This window comes from Balaenoptera borealis (genome assembly GCF_965194805.1).
Source record: "Balaenoptera borealis genome assembly, chromosome: 10".
NCBI lineage: Eukaryota > Metazoa > Chordata > Mammalia > Artiodactyla > Balaenopteridae > Balaenoptera > Balaenoptera borealis.
This window is the reverse complement of record NC_138874.1, coordinates 73,703,414-73,728,962: the sequence shown is the minus strand read 5'-3', so window position 1 is coordinate 73,728,962 and position 25,549 is coordinate 73,703,414. Positions and strand designations below refer to the sequence as shown.

At 40.4% G+C, this 25,549-nt stretch overlaps 1 protein-coding gene and 1 long non-coding RNA gene across 5 annotated transcripts in view; one reads left to right on the top strand and one right to left on the bottom strand.

Annotated features, from left to right (window-relative positions):
* Nucleotides 1–102, bottom strand: part of ZNF239 (zinc finger protein 239) — a 39,635-nt gene extending 39,533 nt beyond the window's left edge. For all 3 annotated transcript variants that reach the window (XM_082339580.1, XM_082339569.1, XM_082339574.1), the window contains exon 1: nt 20–102. The gene's annotated coding sequence lies outside the window, so the exon portion shown is untranslated. The remainder of the gene's footprint in view (nt 1–19) is intronic.
* Nucleotides 70–13,645, top strand: LOC309604711. Of its 2 annotated transcripts, none has more exons than XR_014231003.1 (4): nt 70–175; nt 1,505–1,617; nt 12,881–13,185; nt 13,558–13,645. It is a non-coding gene; the product is annotated as an uncharacterized lncRNA (long non-coding RNA). The 2 variants fall into 2 exon arrangements; XR_014231004.1 differs by having other exon boundaries at nt 152–239.
* The last annotated feature ends 11,904 nt before the right edge of the window (nt 13,646–25,549 follow it).

Here is a 25,549-nt window from a genome sequence, read left to right as displayed (position 1 = left end):
GCGGCCATACCGCTCTCACTTCCCACGTGGAATTCGACACCTGGAAGCACAGGATTCGCTATACGGCCCCGCTCCAGCGCCTACAGCCCCGAACTACAAGTCCCAGAAAGCAGCGGGTGGGCCTCACCCACTTCCGGCGTCGACCCTGAGGCTTCGCGAGGCGCTTCGCCCAAGGGTAGGGTTCCGTCCAACGCGGAGTGCTTTTCACAGTTTATGAGGCCTGCGGCTAGGTCCTTCTGGTGGTTCTCCTGGTTTTTATTGCAAACGCGTAAGAATTATATTAGGAATGCCCATTAAAATGTTTTTCGTTTTGGTAAAGCGCTACTGGGGGAAAAGAACGTAAATATCACCCGTAATTTCGCTTTACCTTAAAAAATATTCTGGAATGAGTGTCCGCTTCTCACCTCTGAAGTTCATTTGGCAAACATTATTTGAGGTCCTGCCATGTTCCAGGAACTGTTCAAGACACTTAAAAAAAATCACTGTGGATGTTAAATTGTAGTGGCATTTCCCACTAGAGCAATACGTAATTATGATAAAAGGTATAATGTGTTATAAGGTTATATGTGTTATGGAAAAAGTGGAGTTGAGTCGGGGCATTGAGGGTGATGGTGCTGGGGTGTGTTCGTTGGGATATGCTTTGCAATTTTATTTTTTATTTTTATTTTTCTTCTGTCTGTGTTGGGTCTTCATTGCTGCCCGCGGGCTTTCTGTAGTTGCAGCGAGCAGGGGCTACTCTTTGTTGTGGTGCGTGGGCTTCTCATTGCGGTGGCTTCTCTTGTTGCAGAGCACGGGCTCTAGGCACGTGGGCTTCAGTAGTTGTGGCACGTGGGCTCAGTAGTTGTGGCTCGCTGGCTCTAGAGCGCAGGCTCAGTAGTTGTGGCGCATGGGCTTAGTTGCTCCGCAGCATGTGGGATCTTCCTGGACCAGGACTCGAACCCGTGTCCCCTGCATTGGCAGGTGGATTCTTAACCACTGCGCCACGAGGGAAGTCGTTGCTTTGCAATTTTAAACAGGGGATATTGAAACAAAGACTGAGGAGATGAGGGAATCAGTCATGTGACACTCAGCAGTCAGACCTGTTTCCTAAACGTACACAGACATAACTATTTATACAAACAGATGCACTTTTTAAACAAAAATGGGGTCATGCTGTGTGTATACAGGCCTGCAGTTTGCTTTTTAAAATTTGATAGTACTGTGTCTCACTGATTTACACAGAAACCTTGCTCGCTGAGACCCTTTTAGTTGCTAATGCCTTTAAGGGAGTGGCACCAAAATTCTCCCCAGTGGCTTTTCCATTCACCCTACACTGAGTGACAGAGGGCCACTAGGTCTTTCCAGAATACTTTCCCTGCAGATTTATCCTGGGGGTGAAAGAGCTGTTACCTAGACCTCTCCTCTGTATCTTTCCCCTTCTTGATGTATTAGTTTCCAACTGCTACTGTAATAAATTACCACAAACTTAGTGACATACAACAAACACAAATTTATTCTCTTACAGTTCTGGAGATCAGAAGTCTGAAATCAGTTTCACTGGGCTAAAGTCAAGATGTGGGCACCGCTGGTTCCTTTTTGAGGCTCTAGAGGAGGATCTGTTTCCTTGCCTTTTCCAAGGTACGTTCACAACCTGTATTCCTTGGCTTGTGGTCTCTTCCTCCATCTTCAAAGCCCATGACTTCAATCTCTGCTTCCCTCATCACATTACCTTTTCTGGCACTGACTCTTCCTGTGTCCCTCTTTTAAGGACTAATGTGATTACATCAGGCCCACCTGGTTAATCCAAGATAATCTCTCAACATCACGACCTTTATTTTAATCACATTTGCAAAATTCCTTTTGCCCTATAAGGTAACATTCACAGTTTCTGGGGATTGGGACATGGACACTTTTGGGGGGCCTAAGACATATTTCTGAGGCTCCTCTGCCTTTTGTCTGGGGAACACAAACTATCTCGCCAGGACCTACTGCTTCTCTATCCATTGATTCTACTACTCTTGCTCTGACTCTCACCCCTTCATGTTCTCACTTCCCGCCTCACCCAGTTTAGAGGTAATGGCCTATCATGATCAGTCTCTTGACCCTAACTTACTTGGTTTTATTCTCCTGATCACACACCAAATCTAGTTGAATCCAACTCCCTGCCTGTTCCACACCTGTACCTGTGTAGCAGATGTGGCCTGAGAAAAACACATGGCTCTGATGATTGGTCTCACTTTCAATTTATGACTGCTAAGGTCAAGTGGGCCCTTAATGCTGCCCAACTATCCTATTACATTTTCTTAGTCCATCCATTCTCCTAAATGACTATCTCACAGTTTCTCCTATTTCTTCAAGCCTCCAACAACTCCTTCCATCTCACTCACAGCTGATGACTTTTGCTTTCTATGAGAAAAGAGAGCTTTTATACCTTTACACGAGCGCATCTGCCCACCTCTCTCCAATGGAGTCTGTATGCACTACTTTCTATTCTGAATGAACAGCCCCAGTTTCTATTTAAGAAAACTCTCCATTTGTACCCTGAATCTTATCCCCTTTCTCACACATCAGGGCATTCCCATCTCTCTTTTGTATTATCAATTTTCATTCTATAAAAACTTGGGAGGTCTTCGTTTGGGGCCTACATCTTCTACATGTTAAGGTCTTGGGATCTGGTGGCACATTAGTCAGGGAGCACCTGAGTCTTTAGGTCTTACCTGGGGAGCCCTTGGGAGACACACAGAAAGAAAGGTGGAGGCACTTCCATTTCCTCCTGGGTGACCTGCTCTGGGCTCATGGCCCAAAGTTCATCCTTGCCTATGAACAGCACTGCGGAGTAGGGTTCTTCCTCACTATTCTTAAAATGAAGTCACAGAGGATGAGAGAGAGAGGCAGTGACTTGCCTAAGATCCTGCTTCTGGTAAATGGCAGAGCCAGGGTCCAAACTCAGCACCTTGGGTATTGAACTGGGGTCGCTTTCACTGTAGCACATCTGTCACCTCATCTTTTCAAGGCATCACAATTGGAACAGGTCAGGTTAGAGATGAGGAAAGGAGTTTCTGTTGGCCCCCTTGGGCCCTGCCTCCCAGTCCAGCCTACTAGGGATCACTCTGACACAGAAATGCACCTGACCAAGCTGGTTGGTGGCAGATGCAATTCTGGCCGTAGTGGACTTCTAGGAAAGCTGGAGAAACCACAGTTGGAGCTGGAAAAGGTAGTCCAGGGCTCCTATGTAGATTTGATCCCTTTCCCCAACCAGGCTGGCTTCTGACTGGAGCAGGGGCACACAGAGCTCCCTCCTTCCAGATCTCTGTGAGTTCTAAGAATGTCTCCAGCTCTATTACCCATACTGTTGCCAAAATGTCCTCAAAAGCCATGGAAATGGAGAGGGTGATAAGCAGGGTCTCATCCAGCTCTCTTCACTTTTCAGACTGAGAATTGAGGCCCAGAGAAAAGAAGAGAATTGTTCAGGTGCACCCAGGCAAGCAAGAGGGGAGGGAGGAGGGAAGTTAATCTTGCCCAGTAATGAAGGGCTCTTGGTGCTGCTCTGCTTGGGGTTCAGGGAAGATGGCCTCAGGGCTGTAGAAACTCATCATTATAGTTCACATGCTGCTAGAAGCAACTCAGCATCATTCCTGCACTTACTCATTAAAAAGCACTCAGTGAGTATATTCTTTCTACCTTGTCACATGAAATGATGTTTCTCTGCAGGGCTCCACTAGCACTGGGGATGAGGAGGGTTCAGTGGTTTTCAGTGTTATGAATCCTCTCTTCTCCCCCATCCTCTTCTCCCTTATTGTGTGCTGTTGCTGCGCTTCTCACCTTTATTCACACTCCACATGTTGATTTTCTGAAAGATGTTGGGTATAGCCAACTAAGGACTCTAATGAGTAGATAACAACTTAAAGGTTGTCCCCTCAATCCAAGGTTAAATGTATCGTAGGGTATCCCTAAAGATCTAGAAATCTTTAAACCAAAAAACTGTGGCTTTTTAGATGTTGTATTAGGATAATAGAGATGTTTTAAAACAAAGATCTGTATGGAGTGAAGAGGGTTGGGTTGCCAGATTGAGCAAATGAAAATACAGTATGCCCAGCTAAATTTGAATTTCAGATAAACAGTGAATAGTTTTTAAGAAAATGTGTCCCCTGCAATGTTTTTCTGAAATTCAGATGTTACTGGGCATGCTGTATTTTATCTGGCAACCCTAGAGGAGGGATATGCTTCCAAGAACTACTTGAAAGACTCTAAGTGGGTAATTGATCTCTTGTAGGCTAACACAAAAGATGTGCTAAGCCCTGCCTTCAACTCAGTCACCTGCCACAGAGAAAGAGGCTCTGCAGCTAGCTGCCCAAAACCCTTCAACAGGGAGAGTCCTAACCAGCCCCTGCTGGCTCATCCTGTCCTCTGTCCTCTGTCTTTCCTTCGTCTTCAGTGAAAACTCACACCTTCTCCATTTCAGAAGCCAAAGCAGAGCAGCTAAAGGCAGGGGCTGTGGATGAGACAGTCTGGGTTTAAATACAGGTTCTGCCAACAGAAAACGGCACCATTGTGAACAAGTTTATCAGTCACTAAGCCCTGATTTCCTCCTCCATAAAATGAGGCTTACGATACTCTCCCCTTTCAGGCTGTGGTGAGGACTGCATAAAATAATGTGTGAATGGTGCTTATCACCGTGCTGGGCGGTATAGGTTAGCTGTACCATTCTCATTATTGACGTTCGGGTGGCAGCGGTCATTAGGGGCATGCCCTTGGAGACCGAGGCACCACGGAGGATGTTTTGCACCTGCTCCAGGTGTGTCTGCCCTTGCGCTTGCTGTCTGCGGCGTCCCTCTCCTTGAATCTCTGACTTTTCATTTCCGTTATCTCGGTTAATTCTCACAACAGCCCTGGGAAGTAGGCAAGCAGAGATTATTAACTGTTTTGCACGTGAGCAAACTGAGGCTACATTTTTTAGCCTCTCTAAACCTTCCTCATCTGCTAAAACAAACAAACAAAAACAACAACAACAAAAAATGGAGAGTAGGGAAAGATCCTTATGGCAGCAGAGTTTTTTAAAAATTTATTTTACTGAAGTATAGTTAATTTACAAAGTTTTGTTAATTTCTGCTGTACAGCAAAGTGATTCAGTTATACATATGTAAACATACATATATACACATTCTTTTTCATATTCTTTTCCATTATGGTTTATCACAGGATACTGAATATAGTTCCCTGTGCTATACAGTAGGACCTTGTTGTTTTTCCATTCTATATATAATAGTTTGCATCTGCTAATCCCAAACTCCCAATCCATCCCTCCCCTACCCTGCATCCCCCTTGGCAAACACGAATCTGTTCTCTATGTCTGTGAGTCTGTTTTTGCTTTGTAGATATGTTCATTTGTGTTATATTTTAGATTCCCCATGTAAGTGATATCCTATGGTATTTGTCTTTCTCTTTCTGACTTCATCTAGTATGATAATCTCTGGGTTCATCCATGTTGCTGGCAGCAGAGTTTTTTGAATCTCCTCAAGTCACTCATAAAAATGGGCTGAGTCACCAGGATAGCAGAGAAACATCCCACTGGACAATATCTTTAACAAAACCAGAGTCAGGGTCTCCCCTCAAATTCCAGAATGGGTCAGGTCAAACCACCACTAGGTTTCAGCAGCTGTGCTGAGATAGTGAGAGTCGTGGAACCCAGAACCTCAAAACTGCCAACAAATAGCCTAGCTTCCCATTCTGAGTGGAATCATCAGCAAGAAGCTAAGGTTCCACAAGCTCCTCTACAAGCTCCAGTTTGTGGACGAATCCACAAAACTGCAGGAAACTGCAGAAGCCAGGGCTCTCTGGAGAAATGGCTGTTTCATGGCAAAGCATAGCGTTATCCTGAGACAACTTGTCTTCCAGAGAGTGAGGAAGTGCCAAAGATGACTACTATCATGTCATAAGGACCCAGGGCCAACCTGAAGTGCTCCCCTATCTGATTCAAACAAACCAGGTAGAAAAATGTGTGAGGCACTTAGGGAGATTTGAATATGGGCTGGATATTAGATATTAAAGAATTTGTGGGGAACATGACCAACCAAATGAGAATAAACAAAGGCTATTTATTCAGAGCTTGCTAATGGCAAGGGAGCTAATGGAAAGGGAGTCAGCCACCATGATTTGCATTTTGGCAGAGACTCAAAGGCAGGCAGCTGAGTCGGAAGGCTTTAGAGTGGAAAAGAGGGAAATGGCTTCAGGTACACCCTGTTTGCAGGTTGTTGGCGAAAGGAAACTAGAGGGAGCTGACTACAAGAGGGCATCTTATGTGATTGGTTAGGGGAGTATATTTGGTTTTCTCTGGTTGGTCCTAAGTTGGAAGTGGGCACAAAAATTAGGGATACTGACAGTTATTAATCAAGACCAGACATTTTGGGGGTGATTGATAGTTTGGCTTCCTGGACTGATTGTGCTGGAGATGGTGATCTGACTTCTTACAAGTCTGACTTACAGCAGGCTGGTTTCCTGGGCTAGTTACTGTAGGTAATGGGTTGATTTGCTGGGCTGGTTGCTGCAGATTGTTTTTTTATGTGGTCTTGCTATTGTCCGTTTACATATTCAGTCTCTCAAAGTATTTATTTTTTTACAGCGTGACAATGGTACAATGTAAAAAATAAAATAAAATGCCCTGAGTCAGGTATATACCTCATTATTAAATAAGCCAGAAAACCAGGACTTCACCAGCGGTGCAGTCGTTAAGACTCTGCACTTCCATTGCAGGGGGTGCGGCTTCGATCCCTAGTTGGGGAACTAAGATCCCATGTGCTGCGTGGCATGGCCAAAAAAAAAAAAATCCAGAATACCAAAAGGGAGGGGAGATTGATAGATAAAGGGAAATGGGCACGGGACTTCCCTGGTGGATCAGTGGTTAAGAATCCACCTGCCAATGCAGGGGACACGGGTTCGATCCCTGGTCTGGGAAGATCCCACATGCTGCGGAGCAACTAAGCCCGTGCGCCACAACTACTGAGCCTGCACTCTAGAGCCTGTGAGCCACAACTACTGAGCCCGTGTGCCACAACTGCTGAAGCCCATGCACCTAGAGCCGTGTTCTGCAACAAGAGAAGCTGCTGCAATGAGAAGCCCGCACACCACAACAAAGAGTAACCCCCGCTAGCTGCAACTAGAGGAAGCCCGTGCGCAGCAACAAAGACCCAACGCAGCCAAAAATAAAATAAATAAAATTAAAAAAAAAAAATGGGCACAATCTTGATATTTGTTGAATCTGGGTTATGGATACATAGAAGCTTGTGGTATTATTTGATGTTGTGTATATTTTGAAATTTATTTTTATTTAATTTTTAATTTAAAAAAATTTTAAACTTTTTAAAATTAATTTCTATTGGAGTATGGTTGCTTTACAATGTTGTGTTAACCTCCACTGCACAACGAAATGAATCAGCCATACACATACAGAAATCCCCTCCCTTTTGGACTTGCCTCCCATTTAGGTTACCACAGTGCATTAGGTAGAGTTCCCTGTGCTATACAGTATGTTCCCATCAGTTGTCTATTTTATACATAGTATCAATAATGTATATGTGTCAATCCCAGTCTCTCAATTCCTCCTGCCCCACCCCTTTCCCCTTGGTATCCATACATTTGTTCTCTATGTCTGTGTCTCTATTTCTGCTTTGCAAATAAGATCATCTATACCATTTTTCTAGAGTCCAGTATATGCGTTATTATACGATATTTGCTTTTCTCTTTCTGACTTCACTCTGTATGATACTCTCTAGGTCCATCCATGTCTTTACAAATGACCCAATTTCATTCCTTTTTATGGCTGAGCAATATTCCATTGTATATATGTACCACATCTTTATCCATTCCTCTGTTGACGGACATTTAGGTTGCTTCCATGTCCTGGCTATTATAAATAGTGTTGCTATGAATATTGGGGTGCATGTGTTTTTTTTTAAATTTATTTATTTTATTTATTTTTGGCTGTGTTGGGTCTTCGTTTCTGTGCGAGGGCTTTCTCTAGTTGTGGCAAGCGGGGGCCACTCTTCATCATGGCGCGCGGGCCTCTCACTATCGTGGCCTCTCTTGTTGCGGAGCACAGGCTCCAGATGTGCAGGCTCAGTAGTTGTGGCTCACGGGCCCAGCTGCTCCGTGGCATGTGGGATCTTCCCAGACCAGGGCTCAAACCCGTGTCCCCTGCATTAGCAGGCAGATTCTCAACCACTGCGCCACCAGGGAAGCCCGCATGTGTTTTTTTGAATTATGGTTTTCTCTGGGTATATACCCAGTAGTGGGATTGTTGGGTCATATGGTAGTTGTATTTTTAGTTTTTTAAGGAACCTCCATACTGTTTCCCATAGTGGCTGTATCAATTTACCTTCCCACCAACAGTGCAGGAGGGTTCCCTTTTCTCCACACCCTCTCCAGCATTTATTGTTTGTAGATTTTTTGATGATGGCCATTCTGACCAGTGTGAGGTGACACCTCGTTGTAGTTTTGGTTTGCATTTCTCTAATGATTAGTGATGTTGAGCATCTTTTCATGTGTTTGTTGGCCATCTGTATGTCTTCTTTGGAGAAATGTCTGTTTAGGTCTTCTGCCGATTTTTTGATTGGGTTGTTTGGTTTTTTTTTGATATTGAGCTGTATGAGCTGCTGTGTATTTTGGAGATTGATCCTTTGTCAGTTGTTTCGCTTGCAAATATTTTCTCCCATTTTGAGGGTTGTCTTTTTGTCTTGTTTATGGTTTCCTTTGCTGTGCAAAAGCTTTTAAGTTTCATTAGGTCCCATTTGTTTATTTTTGTTTTTATTTTCATTACTCTGAGAGGTGGGTCAAAAAGATGTTGCTGTGATTTATGTCAAAGAGTGTTCTGCCTATGGTTTCCTCTAAGAGTTTATAGTGTCTGGCCTTACATTTAGGTCTTTAATCCATTTTAAGTTTATTTTTGTATAAGGTATTAGGGAGTGTTCTAATTTCATCCTTTTACGTGTAGCTGTCCAGTTTTCCCAGAATACCAAAAGGGAGGGGAGATTGATAGATAAAAGAAAATGGGCACGATCTTGATATTTATTGAATCTGGGTTATAGATACATAGTGGCTCATTGTATTATTCTATGTTGTGTATAATTTGAAATTTCTATAACAAAAAGTTTTTGCTCTTGAGGATAGTAATAGTACCTACCTCATAGGGTTGCTTTGAGGATTAAAAGAGATAATTCAAATAGAAGGTTTATCACAGGACTTGGCATAGGTTGAGTCATATCTTGCAGGAGATCTTTGCTGAGTACTTTTCTGGCATTTCTCATTATTATGTGAGGTAGTATGTGGGATTAAACTATACAGGCTGTCTTGGAAACTGATTTTTTCACTCAACAATATTTTGTCAGCACATTTATGTAACATATGTCTATATCTATGTTGATATTTTTAATGGTTGTCTAGTATTGTCATATGGATTTACTATAATATATTTAACCACTCCTTATTAATAGCAAGAGTGTTGAACTTTATCTGAGCCCTTTGCTTCTGGAAAACAGCACAGGTTAAGAAATCCCCACAACTTTTGTTTAGGAGACTGTATAGTGTGACATAAGATAATGATGGCATTTCAATTTAGTGGAGGAACAAAAAAGACTTTTCAATGAATGGTGCTGAAAAGTTATCTATTCATTTGAGACAAACTTAGATCCTATCTCATAAGATGTGAACTGTAAAGAATACATTACAGAGTATTAAAGGCAAAACATTAAGGAACAAAACACAAAACTAAATTTTATGAGTTGAATTGTGTTTCCTCCCGCCTTCATACGTTGACGTTCTAACCCCCAGTACTCCAAAATGTGACCTTATTTGGAAATCGGGTTGTTGCAGATGTAATCAAGTTAAGATGAGGTTGTTAGGTTGAGCTCTAATCCAATATAAGTAGCTGTCCTTATAAGAGGAAGTACCACATAAAGACAGAGACACACAGGGAGAATGTAAGGCAAGGATTGATGGCAACCGCCAGAACCTAGGAAGAGTCAAGGAAGGATTCTACCCAAAGTCTGAGGAGGAACCAACCCTGCTGACACCTTGGTTTTGTACTTCTGGCCTCCAAAAGTGTGACAAAATTAACTTCTATTGTTTAAGTTTGTGGCACTTTGTTACAGCAGCCCTAGGAAACTAATATAATTACTATCTAATTTTACAACATTTCATTACTCCCAAAAGAAGCTCCATACCCATCAATAGTGTCTCTCCATTCCTCCTTTCCTCCATCCGCTAGCAACCATTTATCTATTTTTGTCTCTATAGAATTTGACATTTTGGACATTTCAGATAAGTGGAATCATACAGTGTGTTATATTTTGTGACTGTCTTCTTTCACTTAGGATTATATTTTCAAAGTTCATTGATTATGTAGCATGTATCGGTACTTCATTAACTTTATTGCCAAATATTATTCCATTGTTTGGATATACCATATTTTGTTTATCCATTCACCGGTTGTTGTACATTTGTGTTGTTTCCAGTTTTAGCTCTAATGAATAACACTGCTATGTACACTTATATACAAATTTTTGTGTGGTTGTATATTTTCATTGTTCTTTGTTAGGTATCTAGGAATGGAATCACGGAGTGATATGGTAACCCCATATTTATCATTTCGAGGAACTGCCAGGTATTTTCCAAAGTGGCTGCAGTGTTTTATGATCCTACTAACAACCAATGAGGATTCTGATTTCTCCACATTCTGATGGCTTCTTATTTCAGTTGAAATAAGAGCCAGTGTCTTTATAGTGGACTGAAAGGACCAACATTGTATTAAGCAGAGTTCTCTAGAGAAACAGAACCAATAGTGTATTTAATTAATTAATTGGCTCCTGTGGTTATGGAGACTTAGAAGTCCAATGATCTGATGTCTGCAAGCTGGAGAACTAGGAAAGCCAGTGGTGTAGTTCAGTCTGTATCTGATGGCCTGAGAATTAGGGGAGCCAATGGCGTAACTCCCAGTTGGAGGTCGAAGGCCTGAGAAGGGAGGAATGGTATGCTGACGTTAAGTCCCAGCATCTGAAGGTCTGAGGGCAGGAGAAGATGGATGTCTTAGCTCAAGTGGAGAGACCAATCTCCCTTCCTCCGCTTTTTAAATTCTATTCAGACTCTCAATAGATTGGATGTTGCCCACCCACATTGAGGAGAGCAGTCTGCTTTACTCAGTTCACCATTCGTATATTAATCTCTTCTGGAAACACCCTCATAGGTGGGCCCAGAAATAATATTTTATAAGCTATCTGGGCATCCCTTAGCTCAGTCAAGGTGACACATGAAATTAGTCATCACAAACATGATCTGGTCTTTTCTTATGTCTTTAGAATTCCAACCTCATTGACATGTTTCTGTTCCTCAAATAAACCAAGTATGCTCTCTCTGTAGTGGCTTTGCATCTGCTGTTTCCTCTGCCTGGACCAGACTTCCCACAGATACACTCCTTCTTGTTACCTTACTTCCTTCGGACTCTGCTTGTATGATCTCTTATCAAAGAGGGCAGTTCATACAGCTCTGTATTGGATAAGAATCCTCCTCCCATCTCCTTACCTTGCATTTGTTTAATCTCTGTCTTCCTGCCCCCTATTTGAATGTAAGGTCTTTGAGGGGAGGAACATTATTTTTTCACTGTGTTAAAGAGAAATTATTCTGACACTGGTTGAAACCTGCAAAGAAGACTTTATTCAAGCCTACTGCAATAGGGAGAGAGCTTGAACTTACCCCCAGTACAACAGGGACAAGTGGGGATTTATAGCCAACTGGCAGGGTGAGGGAGTAAATGGAAAATTACTAAGAAATCGGTTAGGTATCAAGGGGAGGTAGAAAGGAACTTGATTAGATACCAAGGGTGGGGGAATTCTTTTTTTTTTAGACACCAATTGTACTTGAACATTTGTTATTTTATTTTATTTTATTTTTAATTAATTAATTTATTTTTGGCTGTGTTGGGTCTTCGTTTCTGTGCGAGGGCTTTCTCTAGTTGTGGCAAACGGGGGCCACTCTTCATCGCGGTGCGCGGGCCTCTCACTATCGCGGCCTCTCTTTTTGCGGAGCACAGGCTCCAGACGCGCAGGATCAGTAGTTGCGGCTCACGGGCCTAGTTGCTCCACGGCATGTGGGATCTTCCCAGACCAGGACTCGAACCCGTGTCCCCTGCATTAGCAGGCAGATTCTCAACGACTGCGCCACCAGGGAAGCCCAGGAATTCTTGATGAACTGGCTTAGCAGGATTCTTTACTAAAATTGGATTCAGCAGGCCAAAGACAAGGTCTAGAGGAGAAGAGGATTCACAGGATCCTGACTAAAGTTTGGTGAAGGAGGGAGTCCTTGACAACTGCTTTATCCTTAGCATCTAGAACAGTGAGTGGCACATACTGGGGCATTGGTTAATCATTGTTAGGTTGGTGAATGAATGCTCCATTCAGAGGAATTTTCTTTTAAATAAAAAGTCCTAATTGAATGAAAGATATATTTTTCCTTCCTAAGCTGTCAAATTGCTGGATTTTATAAGTAGAATTTTTTAATAATACATTTGTTAAAACTGATTCAATCTTGTTCCATCTTCTGTGTCAGTTAATGGTGACAAACGAATTTTTAATGTTCTGGGTGCTATACGTTTCTAACATGCTTTTTCTTTGTCTGAAATTAAAACAGGATTACTTGGAAACAAACAAATGAACAAACCATAAATAGCTTCCCCAAAGTAACCTAAAACATGTTTTTCAGATCCAAATCAGTTTCTAGCAATCAGTTTCTGGGTGCCAATCTTGGCTGAATATTAAAATCGTTTGGGAGCTTTAAAAAATCCCGATGCCAGGACCACACCCAGAGCATTAACGCAAAATCTGTGGAGTTGGGACCAAGGCGCAATTAATTTTTCAAGCTCCCCAGGTGATGCCAACGTGCGCATATAGGATGAAGAACCTGAGACGCCGGACTGTATCCCAGACTACATTTCCCAGAGGCCTCCGCGGTCACTTCCGTTTCCGGCCCTGCCCGCCTCCGTTTGAGTAGAGCGCGGCTCCGGCATTCCCGGTTTGCACCTGTGTCTCGGCTGTAACTACAGTGAGGGTGGTCACGGCTCCTCAGCGCGCGCAGCCTTCTGGCCCAACCCTCCCAGCTTGGTCGGGAACGCCTGCCGCCGGACTGGGGCACAAAGACCTGGTGCGTTCCTCCTTTCCCCGAGGGGCGGGTTGAGGAAAGAGCGGGCTAGGAGGGGCGGGCAGGTGTGAGCGGGGCCCCAACCCCAGGAGCCGTGCTGTCCCAGAAGGTTTAAAGGCTTGCGCTGAGGCCCAGGGATTGAATCTCCGACGAGACTTTCCACATGTGTTGGAGAAGGTGCCTGACTGACTCACGGTCAGAGCTTGGCCTGGAGCTTGCTGCAAGGCGGGACTCCAGGCAGGCGTTGCGTGCCCTTTCTTCCTGCCCTTAACCACCTTCACCTCTCGACCTTTGTGGGGAGTAGGGAGTGCGGCGGACTGTTCTCGTTCAGCGTGCAGAGAGCGAGTTCTAGCTAGTACCGAACATGGAGGGACTTCCTCACATTTCCTTTCTTCCCAGGTTGGCTTAGTCAAGATTCTTTGTCCTTGCCTGGGAGAACAGTTCGGGGGACAGACGGCCCCAAGACTACCAAGAACCCACATCCAGGCAAGTTTGATTTTTCCTTTTCCTGAGAAATCGCTGTTGTTTCAAAGTGAAGTTGGGTTTATGCCTCTTGCTTGGAAAATGCTCTGCCCAGTGTATGGACTAAGCTGCCTGAGCCATTCCTGGAGTGGTGTAGCTCTACAGAGAAGGGGCCCCTCTCCCCACTGTCATCCCTTCATGTCCTCTCTACCCATTACAGAGTCATTCACCAAATAGATTATTGGTACCCATGCTTTCTAAAGTGCTAGAAAGTGAAACATACTTTGTAATAAGGTACAGCTGTTGCCTCAAAGACATTGCGAACTCAGAAAATGGAAAAACAGACACGTAGCATAAAAAGATGTAACAGGCTTTACGTTAATCATGAATAATACACATGACACAGCCATGGTAGTGCTCTCTTGACCTTCAGGAGTCAGAGGAGTCTTTAGGGTGGGGAGGTGGTAGTGGTGGTGATCATTATGGTTCTTACTGAAGAATAAATGAAATTTGCATATTTGGAGAGTTTGGGGTGACTGGGGGAAGGCGCTGCAACATGAGTGAAGCCGTTACATCTGAACCATGAATGAGCTAGCCCCAGAGAAAGTTGGAAACGTTCAGGGTCTAGAATGCCAGGTTGGAATTTGCCTTAATCCTGGAGAAAACGGGGTTTTGAAGGACTTTGAGAAATTGACAGGAGGTAATGAACATTTTGAAGGAAGTAGTAAATAGTTGAGTATTTATTATGCAAACTAAGAGTAACAAAAATTTTTAAAAACTCAAGATTACCCGTATTCTTATCACACTAGCGAATCAAATTATTTCATTTGAAACACCTTTGCATGTGTATTTTTTAGGCTCACCCATTTTTTCCTTTTAATATGCCCTAGCCATTTCTTCTAGTTTGCTCCATAGTCTCATTACCACTTTTTATAGCTCCTTTTTAATATTGTATACTCAACCAGCCTGTGACCTTGAGCAAGTTCTTTCAACTCTCCGAGCCTTAGTATTCTTAGCTGTAAAATAGATTTACTTTATACATTTCTGGTGGAAATACAGAGAGATGTTGTATGTCTTAGGGCTCAGCACTGTGCCTGGTACATACTAGGTTGTTATTGCTATGAATGGCAATTAACAAATACATATTTATCACTGTGAATTCTAGGATAAAGCCAGTATCATTTTGCATGTCTTTCAGCGTTTCTATTCATTTGTTGAATGACACATCCTTGAACATGCCCATGTGTCAAGCAGTGTTTTAGGCTGGGGAGACAGCAGTGACCCAAGTGGTCCCTGACCTCCTGGAGCTCTCATTATAGAGTGTACTGACCATAAATCTAAACCTCTCCTGCCTGGCAGTGAGAAACCCTGTGAAAAAAAAAAAATAAAGTGGGTCATGGGATAGAAAGTAGTAGAAGATGGGAGAAGAGAAAAGAAGAACTTTCTGACGAAGTGACATTTAAGCAATTTCACTTCATCCCTACTAAGTGAGGGATGAGCAAACACCAGGCCCGGAGGAACGAGCATGATAGGCGTATTGGAAGAACACGAGGAGGGCAGTGTGATTGAAGTGAGGGGTCACGAATCACTTCACTTTCCAGCCTCTCATCTTTTAATATTTCGTTCCTCTGAAGCAAGTCTGCTTTCCGAGGATGTCATATACGTTCCTCGTTGGTCCTTTCGTTAACTGTGTCCCACTTTTCTCCTCATAAACAATCTGAGCTATCAAAAGCTGACTTTGAATGTCTTGCCTTCCTTCTCCAGTGAGACCTTCCTGGCTCCCTACCTCAGGGGCAAGGGAGTCAACGGTTCCTGGGTGAATGGAATTGGGTTTGATTTTGCAGGGATCACTGACGTTTGGGGATGTGGCTGTCGCCTTTACCCAGATTGAAGGGAGACACCTGGATGCTGCTCAGTGGGCCCTGTACAGGGATGTGATCCTGGAGGACTATGGCAATCTGGTGTTTGTGGGTAAGGATTTTTTTCTCTTTAACTCAAAATTGATCTGCTGGGCAATTGTGCATTTTCACAGGGTTAATGATTTGGGGGTACTTAAACTCTTAAAATGGGAGGTTTTTGTTTGTTTGTTTGTTTTTACCATGGGCTTAGAGGCTGGAGTTCATGAGCCTTTCACTCAGAAAGGTCAGAGCCATACAGAGTTTAAGATGGGCAGCTTTGTGTGCAGTCTAGCCCAGTTCTCTAAATTTTGCATGTCACCATTCATCTGCCACCAACAGTAGGAGTTTCCTGTCCTCAAAGAGGCCTGGTTTTCTAACTGACTTCCACTCCTACATTTCTATGACTGTGATTTGGATGTCCTTGATATCACCCTCTAGGCCTTCCTGACATATCCATGCTCCTTGTAGACCCCCAAGTTGAGACTGAGATTTGGGATAACTCCTTGTGCTCATAACCACAGTCATGTTCCTTTTCTTTCTCTGTGAACAGGGCTTCTCTCTTCCAAACCCAAGCTAATAACCCAGTTGGATGGAAGAGCCATGGATGGAAGTACAAGAGGTTCCATCAGGTACCTATGCAGGTGAGTGAGCCTGGAGCTCAGCACACAGAACAGTGAGGAGGGAGTTCTTGGTCAGAAGGCTCATCTTAGAGAGTCCATGTCCATGCAGAAGGGCTGTGGCAGTTGACACTAGTTGCCTCTTTTTGACGTCATCCTCATGTCAAATGACTTGCCATTTTTGTCATTCTTTCTACTCTTGCTCCTTTCACAAGGGCCTCAGGCCTCTGACTTCTCACCCTGAAATCAGTCTCTTTATGTGTTGTTTCCCTCTCCATTTTCAGGCACTTGTCAGGCTACACTTTGTTTCTACCTTCTGTCCATTCTCAATGTCTTCCAAATTCTCCTATGGTTAGCTAGACGAATGGCTGTTTAACCCTTCCTAGTTTTTTTTTTTTTTAATTAATTAATTAAATTTTTTTTTTTTTATTTTTGGCTGTGTTGGGTCTTCGTTTCTGTGCGAGGGCTTTCTCTAGTTGCGGCAAGCGGGGGCCACTCTTTGTCGCGGTGCGCGGGCCTCTCACTATCGCGGCCTCTCTTGTTGTGGAGCACAGGCTCCAGACGCGCAGGCTCAGTAGTTGTGGCTCACGGGCCTAGTTGCTCCGCGGCACGTGGGATCTTCCCAGACCAGGGCTCAAACCCGTGTCCCCTGCATTGGCAGGCAGATTCTCAATCACTGCACTGCCAGGGAAGCCCCCCTTTCTAGTTTTAATATCCATATCCCTGATCATACAGTGGGGCAGTGGCAGATTCCAGTTACAAGCATATGTTCCTGACTATCAGGTGATTACTATTTTTGGCAAAGAAACTGATAGGGAAGCACTTTCTTCCCTTTCCCTCGGGTCTTCTTTTATTTCTTTTCTCTTTTATCATTTGCTCTTGTCTCTCATTTTTTTCTGTGTATACTTTGCATAAATTTATGTATGTCACTTTCTCCATGTCATCGTTCACTTCTAAATCTTTAAACATGGATATTTCTCTGACCTAAAATGTGTATCCTTCTTTTAAAACGTGAATTGTCATTTTTCCTATATCATCTTCAGGGAAACTTTTATAATTGTGTTTCATGGAAAATACCAGTGATGCATAATCTTGCTTAAACTGTTTTTTTTTTCCTTTAGACCTCTAAACTATTCTTTTTTAAAATTGAAATATAATAGACATATAACATTATATTAGTTTCAGGTGTACAATGTAATGGTTTAATATTTGTATATATTGGGAAATGATCACCATAATATGTCTAGTTAACATCTGTCACCATACATAATTACAAAAATTTTTTTTCTTGTGATGAGAAGTTGTAAGGTTTACTCTCTTAGCAACTTACAAATATGCACTACAGTGTTATTAACTAGAGTTGCCATGCTGTACATTACATTGCCATGACTTATTTTATAACTGGAATTTTGTGTGTGTGTGTGTGTGTGTGTGTGTGTGTGTGTGTGTGTGTGTGTTTTAATGCTTTTCAGTAATTCCATTTGCTTTCACTATGTTGAACATTTCCCCCCTAAATGCTTGTGTAGATTTATAGAGTAATAGTAGTAACTCAGTCTTTCTTATTCTTTATTCTTTCTGTTTTAATTTTGGTATTGGGTTGGGATAGATACACGTTATTATACAAGGAAGTATTTAATCCATGTCTTTTATTAAGAAATTTTTGTTCTTTTAAATTCAGCATAGATATTGAATTTTATCAAATACCTTTTCAACATATATGGAGATGACGTCTGTCTTTTCCCTTTTGGTTGTTAATACGGTAAATTTTATTCTTAATTATCTTAATGACTTGGCATTCTTAGTAGAACCCCACTTGGTCATGGCATATTACATTATTCTTTTAACATGTCAGTAGATGATACTCTTTGCTAATGTTTTATGTAAGTTTTTGCATTGATACTTACAAGAAATTTGTTTATATTTTTCTTTTTCATTGGGCCATTTTCATTAAGTTTTGATTTAAATTTTGTAATAATTTTTGTGAAAATTTTTGATCCTTCCTATTTTCATTCTTTGTTAAAATTTAATTCACATGATAACTGGTTCCCTGAAGGTTTGGGGTTTTTTTTGTTTGTTTTTGTTTTTTTTAAAGCTTGTTTTTTGTGGTAGGAAGCAGGGGAGAGGAATTGGGGGGTAATTCTTTAGCAGTATTCTCTCTTATATAGTAACTTGGCCAACTAGATTTTTGCTCTCTCTTGAAACAGTTTTGGTAATTTACATTTTCCTAAAAAATATCCAGTAATAAAGTTCTCAAATTTATCTGCATAGTATTGAACAAAGTAGACTTTTATGATTCTACATATATCCTGTATATTCATGGTTACTTTCTTATGATTTCTTACATTATTTATTTGTTTTTTCCCCATTTTCCCCCCTTCATTAGCTCTGTTTTACTTTTTATAGACTCTTAGATGTATTTACTAGTGTTGCTGTTTTCTATTTTTTAATCTTTAACTCCTTTTTCTTTTTTTTCCCTTAGGTTTATTTACTTTTTCTAACCTTTTATAGTTGATTCATTAATTAATTCATTGATTTTTCTTCTTATTTATGTAACATAAATATTTAAAGCTGTAAACTTCTGTTTGTGCAGTGTTTTGGTTACATTGTAGTTTTTATTGTCATTATTTTTTAGATATTTTGCAATTTGCATTTTGATTTCTCTGATCAAAGTGTTAAGAGAGTCATAAGCTAACCTTCCTTTTTCTTTCTTAAAACCTTTTTAAAATTTAACACATATATAGAAGAGTCGATTTTATGTATATATGGTCTAAATTGGTATTTTTGAAATGAATATTCATGTAACCAGCACTCAGCTCAAGAAAGAGAACACTGGCAGTACTCTACTAAATCATACCTGATCCCTTCCAATCATTAGCCACACTCTCCTCCTCCCCCTGAACTAACACTGTAATTTATTTTGGCCTGTTTTTTTAACTTTATATGAATGGAACTATATATTTTTTTGATGTGGCTTTTTATGCGTAACATTTTGTGAGATTCATTCATTTTCATCATTGTCCTTCCTGTGGATCATTAGAATGCATGTTTAAACATAATTGCTAGGCCCCACCCTCGGCACTTTTTATTCATTAGGTCTGAAATGTGGATTGAAAATCTCTACAAGTTCTTAGGTGATGCTGATGCTGTTGTTACTGATCTGGAGACCAGGCTCTTAAAACTACTGCCATAGAGTATTTCATTATCTCATATTTTGGACGGATATTTGGGATGTTTCTAGCTTTTGAGAATTACAAATGGTATGAACATTTCATATATGTTATTGCTTGGTTCATATGTGGATACATTTCTTTTGGGGTGGGATTTCTAGTTTATAGGATATGCATATATTCAACTTTAGTACATAATGCCAAATAGTTTTTCAAAGTTTTGTACCTATTTATATTTCCATCATCAGTGTGTGAGAGTACTCATTGTTCCATATCCTTGTCAACACTTAATATCATCAGTCCTTTGAAGTTAATTGTTCTTTAGGTGTATTGTGTATCTCATAGTGTCTTTTTTTTTTAGAATTTTATTTTACTTTTCTTTCTTTCTTTCTTTCTTTCTTTCTGGCTGTGTTGGGTCTTTGTTACTGCGCGCGGGCTTTCTCTAGTTGCGGAGAGCTGGGGCTACTCTTTGTTGCGGTGTGCGGGCTTCTCATTGCGGTGGCTTCTCTTGTTGCAGAGCATGGGCTCTAGGCACACGGGCTTCAGTAGTTGTGGCCCATGGGCTGTAGAGCACTGGCTCAGTAGTTGTGGTGCATGGGCTTAGTTGCTTCACAGCATGTGGGATCTTCCCAGATCCGGGCTTGAACCCATGTCCCCTGCGTTGGCAGGCAGATTCTTAACCACTGTGCCACCAGGGAAGTCCCTCATTTTGTCTTAATATCCATATCCCTGATATCTAATGAGGTGGAGGATATTTCAAATGTTTATTGGCCATTATATGTCATCTTTTATGGAGTGTCTATTAAAAAAAAAACTCTTTGTTGATTATATATGTGGTATTGCCCTTCTCTCTGTGGTTTGCTTTTCACTAATAGTGGCCTTTTGATGAATAGGAGGTTTTAATTTTAATGAGCTCTATTTTATTAATCTTCTCCTTTCTTGTCATTGTGTTTTGTGTACTGTTTAATAAATCTTTCCTTTCCTCAAGTTTATAAAGGTACTCTTCTGTGTTAACTTTTAGAAGCTTTATTGCTTGTCTTTTACATTTAGATTTGCCATCCTGTTAGAATTGATTTTTGTGCATGGTATGAGATAGGGTGCATGTTTACTCCTCCCTCCCCCCAATATGCCAATGTAGTCTCCTTTTCACCGCTGCTCTGCAAAGTTACCTTTATCACAGAACATGAATCCATGAGTGCCTTTCTCTTCATATGACTGATTTGCCTCCACTTACCTTTACAATCAGAATCTTGACATTTTCTCTAGCTTAATCATTACACATTAAATACATATCCCATCAAAGGCCATTTGAAGGGTCTGGGCTGTTTATTAGCAGACTTCACCTCCAATTTTGCATTAAAAAAATAAGTTTTAGCTCTAGTATCTGATGAATGGAATTTCTCTTCAGGCTAATAAATGTAAATGTATATAAAAATAAAAATATAAATATATGTGTGTGTGTGTATATCTTTATCTGAGCCATTAAATGTTGGTTCTCTGCTAAATTCTCACAGAGGAATGTTATTCTCAAATTCTTGGAGATGTACAGTGTTATATTACAATGTTCTCAAATGTACCTCCTTATAGGAGTCTGTCCTGGTAATCCTGGCTTGCTTTGTGATACTTGGTTTTCTCCCCAAAGTTGTGTTTATCCTCAAATTTTTATCTTTTTTTCTTTTTTGGTGTTTCCTGTGCTACCTTCCTAACTTACCAACTTCTTAGATGCTCCTTGCATTCTTTAAACACAATATTTATAACTTCTGTTTCCTTAGATCCTATTTACTTCTCCTATCTTTAGTCTTGCCATCTTTTCTTAGCAAGAATCACAAGTGGGATGAATTAATTTTACATAACCTTTAGTTGTATAGAATAGAACGTTATTCTTATCCATGTGCAGCTCTCATTTTCAGTGTTTCAACATAGAGAACATCTGAATTTAAAAATTTTTTTTCAGTTCAGGAGTACATATTTGAAACAAAGATGTCAGCCCTACAGCAAAATACTTCTGAGAGATCTGATTTGGGAGAACAAACAAAAAGTGTCATGATGGAAAGAAGCCTGGATTGGGAAGGCAGAAGTTGCATAGAGAAGGCACACTATAAATGCGAGGAATGTGGGAAAGTCTTCAAATATAATTCCTCCTTTATTAGCCACCAGAGAAATCATACTGGTGAGAAACCCCATAAATGTAAAGAATGTGGGATAGCCTTTATGAGCAGCTCATCCCTTTTAAATCATCATGAAATTTACATAGGCAAGAAATGTTTCAGATGTGTTAAATGTGGGAAATTTCCTCAAGAAGCACTCAACATTTGTTAATCATCAGAAAATTCATTCTAGAGAGAAACTCCATAAATGCAATGAATGTCGAAAACGTTCAGAAATAATTCTATTCTTTTAAGTCACCATAGAATTCATACTGGTTAGAAACCCTACAGATACAATGATTGTGGGAAAGCCTTTGCTCAGAATTCAGGCCTTGCTCATTATGTGAAAATGCATAGTGGAGAGAAGCCATTTAAATGTAATGAATGTGGGAAAACTTTCCGGGATAACTCAGCTGTCTTGTAACATCAGAGAATACATACTGGTGAGAAACTGGATCAGTGTAATGAATGTGGAAAATGCTTTAGGAAAACCTCAAGTCTTCTTAGTCTTCAAAGAATGCATACAGGAGAGAAACCTTATCTCTGTAGTAAATGTGGAAAATCTTTCAGGTATAGCTTATCCTTTGCTGGACATCAGAAGACTCATAGTGGAAATAAACCCCATCAATAAACCCCATTACATCAATGTAATGACTGTGGGAAAGCCTTTAGGAAGAGCTCAGCCCTTATTGAACATCAGAGAATTCTTACTGGAGAAAAGCCCTATCGCTGTAAGAAATGTGGGAAATTCTTCAGGCATAGCTCTGGCCTTGCTGAACATCAGAAAATCCATACAGGAGAAAAACCTTATGAATGTAATGAATGTGGGAAGGCTTTTCCTCAGAATTCAAGCCTCAAACAACATAAGAAAATTCATAACAAAGAAAGAGCCATCAAATGTAGTTCGTTTGGTAAATCATGCAGAGATAGTTTATTCCTTTTTTACCATCAAGGAGGAGACATTCAATAAATTATACACTTAATGAATATATTCTGTGAGCCTGTATCCTGGAAAACTTCTCACTTGTGAGGATGTTCATTGTAGTATGGTTTGTACTAGTGAAATATTTGAAGAACTTAAATGTAGCAAGAACCTAAATGCTAATATGTAGCAAGTGAAAAGAATGAGGTAGAGCTCTATATACAACCATAGATATATCTCCATGATACCTGGATAAGTTAAAAAAGCAAATTGCAAAGAATTAATATTGTAAAAATGGCCATACTACCCAAAGCAATCTACAGATTTATTGTGATCTCTATCAAATTACCCATGACATTTTTCACAGAACTAGAACAGATAATCCTAAAATTTACATGGAACCACAAAAGACCCAGAATTGTGAAAGCAATCCTGAGAAAAAAGAACAAAGCTAGAGGCCTAACCCTCCCAGACTTCAGACAATGCTACAAAGCTACAGTAATCAAAACAGCATTGTATTGGCACAAAAACAGACACATGGCTCAATGGAACAGAATAGAGAGCCCAGAAATAAACCCAGACACCTATGAGCAATTAATCTTCGACAAAGGAGGTGAGAATATACAATGGAGAAAAGACAGTCTCTTCAGCAAGTGGTGTTGGGAAAGCTGGACAGCTGCATGTAATAAATCAATGAAGTTAGAACATGCCCTCACACCATACACAAAAATAAATTCAAAATGGCTTAAAGACTTAAATGTAAGACACCATAAAACTCCTAGAAGAGAACATAGGCAAAACATTCTCTGACATAAGTCATAGCAATGTTTTCTTAGGTCAGTCTCCTGAGGAAAAAGAAGTAACAGCAAAAACAAACAAATGGGACCTAATCAAACTTTGCACAGCAAAGGAAACCATAAACAAAACAAAAAGACAACCTGTGGACCAGGAGAAAATATTTGCAAACTGTGTGACTGAGAAGGGCTTAATTTCCATAATATACAAACAGCTCATACAGCTCAATTAAAAAGAATAAAAATGAAGTCCCAATCAAAAAATGGGCAGAAAACCTAAATAGACATTTCTCCAGAGAAGACATTCAGATGGCCAATACGCACATGAAAAGATGCTCAGGATTGCTAATTATTAGAGAAATGCAAATCAAAACTGCAATGAGGTATCTCCTCACACCAGTCAGAATGGCCATGATCAAGAAGTCTACAAACAATAAATGCTGGAGAGGGTGTGGAGAAAAGGGAACCCTCCTACACTGTTGGTGGGAATGTAAATTGATACAGTCACTATGGAGAACAGTATGGAGGCTCCTTAAAAACTAAAAATAGATACCATATGATCCAGCAGTCCCTAATTTAAAAAGATACATGCACCCTAATGTTCATTTTAGTATTATTTATAATAGCCAAGACATGGAAGCCACTTAAGTGTCCACTGACTGATGAATGGATAAAGAAGAGGTGGTATATAGATACACATATATATGATGGAATATTAGCCATAAAAAGAATGAAATAATGCCATTTACAGCAACATGGATGGACCTAGAGATTATCATATTTAGTGAAGTAAGAGAAGGACAAATATCATATGATATCACTTATTTGTGGAATCTAAAAGAATGATACAAATGAACTTATTTACAAAACAGAAACAGACTCACAGGCATAGAAAACAAACCTATGGTTACCAAAGGGGATAGCTGAGGCGGGGTTGGGGGGGAGATAAATTGGGAATTTGGGATTAGCAGATACACACTACTATATATAAAATAGATAAACAACAAGGACCTACTGTACAGCACAATGAACTATATTCAATATCTTGTAATAACCTATAATGGAAAAGAATCTGAAGAAGAATATGTATTTATATGATGACTGAATCATGTTGTACACCTGAAACTAACACAACGTTGTAAGTAAACTTTAAAAAAAGCAAGTTGCTTTTATATATTATGGTCTTATTTGTATTTTAGAAAATGAAGCTATTTTTTGTTAATATATACATGCGTGCACATGCATGCGCTCATGCGCACACACACACACACACATATATATAGAAAGAGATCTGGAAAAATAAAGGCCAAAACAGTTGTTATCTTTGAGAAGACTGTGATATTGATTTGATGAAGTGAAATTTTGACTTTGGCTGTGTTTTTTGAAATATTTAATGAAGCATACATTCATGTATCTCCTATCATTTAACATAGTTGTCTTTCTAAATTAGAAACTTCAGAAGCCATAAAAAACACATAAATATTAAAAAATTTTGTATGACCAGTGGCTTCACAGTGTTAAAATACAAAGAACCAGACTTGGAGACAATATTACCACCATTGTATGTAACAAATAATACTTAGAATAGCTAAAGAGTTCTTAAAAATCCATAAGAAAAATATAAAAATCTCAGGGGAGAAGTTGTGTGGGATATGATTGTACAGTTGTCAAAAACAACCCCCAAATGGTCAAATTTAAAAAGAGATGACTGGCTTTAGAGAGAGATGAATTAAAATGATCACAATTTTTTTTTCCTATTGGGCAAAAATTAATAAGATATTTGGTGCTTTAAAAAAAAATTTTTTTTTGGCTGTGTCGGGTCTTTGTTGCAGCATGTGGGATCTTTCATTGTGGCGTGTGGGCTTCTCTCTAGTTGTGGCGTGCAGGTTTTCTCTCTCTAGTTGTGGCCCACGGGCTCCAGAGTGCATGGGCTCTCTAATTTGCAGCACGTGGGCTCTCTAGTTGAGGCATGGCCTCAGTAACCCCATGGCATGTGGACTCAGTTTCCCAACCAGAGATCGAACCCGGATTGGAAGGCAGATTCTCCACCAGGGAAGTCCCTTTGGTGCTTTTGAAGGTGCAAGAAGACAGGCACACTTACATGTTGAAAGAATTCTGAATTAATGGTGTGATGATGAGAAGCATAAATTTTACTATATACACCTACTTTTAAAAAGCTTTTACTCTTTGACCTAACATTTCTATTTCTAAAATTGTATAAATAGTAAAATGGTCTTTAGATAATTATAGCAATGAAAAGTTGAAGTCACTGCAATATCTATCACCAGGGCAATGTTTAAAATACAGCCCATACATTCTTTGGGCTGTCATGCATTTAATTAATCAATTAACATTTAATGAGTTAAACTTTATGAACTGACAGG